The sequence below is a fragment of the Odocoileus virginianus genome, chromosome 28 (genome assembly GCF_023699985.2).
Source record: "Odocoileus virginianus isolate 20LAN1187 ecotype Illinois chromosome 28, Ovbor_1.2, whole genome shotgun sequence".
In the NCBI taxonomy this organism is placed as follows: domain Eukaryota; kingdom Metazoa; phylum Chordata; class Mammalia; order Artiodactyla; family Cervidae; genus Odocoileus; species Odocoileus virginianus.
This window is the reverse complement of record NC_069701.1, coordinates 40,457,840-40,459,130: the sequence shown is the minus strand read 5'-3', so window position 1 is coordinate 40,459,130 and position 1,291 is coordinate 40,457,840. Positions and strand designations below refer to the sequence as shown.

Sequence of the window (1,291 nt, the reverse complement as noted above, 5' to 3'; positions counted from 1 at the left end):
GAGAATCTCTATGCAGTCAGCAGAAACAAGACTGGGAGCTGACTGTGGCTCAGATCATGAACTTCTTATTGTCAAATTCAGACTTAAATTGACGAAGGTACGGAAAACCACTAGACCATTCAGATATGACCTAAATCAATTCCCTTAGGATTATACAATTCTCTCAGGAAGTGAGAAACAGATTCAAGGCATTAGACCTGACAGACAGAGTGCCTGAAGAACTATGGACAGAGGTTCATAACATTGTATGGGAGGCAGTGATCAAGATCATTCCCCCAAAAAATAAATGCAAAAAGGCAAAATGATTGTCTGAGGAGGCCTTACAAATAGCTGAGAAAAGAAGAGAAACGAAAGTCAAAGGAGAAAAGGAAAGATATACCCATTTGAATGCAGAGTTCCAAAGTGTAGCAAGGAAAGAAAAGAAAACCTTCCTTCCTCAGTGATCAATGCAAAGAAATTGAATAGAGGAAAACAATAGAATGGGAAAGACTATAATTCTCTTTAAGAAAATAATCTTTGACAAAGGAGGCAAGAATATACAATGGAGAGAAGACTCTTTAACAGTGGTGCTGGGAAAACTGGTCAACCACCTGTAAAAGAATGAAACTAGAACACTTTCTACACTTGATCTTAGCCAAAAGGCTGAGAAGCGATGAAACTAGAACACTTTCTAACACCATACACAAAAATAAACTCAAAATGTATTAAAGATATAAATGTAAGACCAGAAACTACAAAACTCATAGAGGAAAACATAGGCAAAACATTCTCTGACATATATCACAGCAGGGTCATCTATGACCAGCCTTCCAGAGTAATGTAAATAAAGGCAAAAATAAACAAATGGGACCTAATTAAACTTAAAAGCTTTTGCACAACAAAGGAAACTATAAGCAAGGTGAAAAGACAGCCTGCAGAATGGGAGAAAAATAGTAGCAAATGAAGCAACTGACAAAGAATTAATCTCAAAAATATACAAGCAGCTCATGCATCTCAATACCAGAAAAATAAATGACCCAATCAAAAAATGGGCCAAAGAACTAAACAGACACTTCTCCAAAAAAGACATACAGATGGCTAACAAACACATGAAAAGATGCTCAATGTCACTTATTATCCGAGAAATGCAAATCAGAACCACAATGAGGTACCGTCTCACACTGGTCAGAATGGCTGCTGTCACAAAGTCTACAAAAATTAAAAGCTGAGAGGGTGTGGAGAAAAGGGAAGCCTCTTACACTGTTGGTGGGAATGCAAACTAGTACAGCCTCTATGGAGAACAGTGTAGAGA

At 37.5% G+C, this 1,291-nt stretch overlaps 1 pseudogene; it reads right to left on the bottom strand.

Annotated features, from left to right (window-relative positions):
• Positions 1-479: 479 nt before the first annotated feature.
• Positions 480-654, bottom strand: LOC139031933 (U2 spliceosomal RNA; annotated as a pseudogene).
• Positions 655-1,291: the final 637 nt, after the last annotated feature.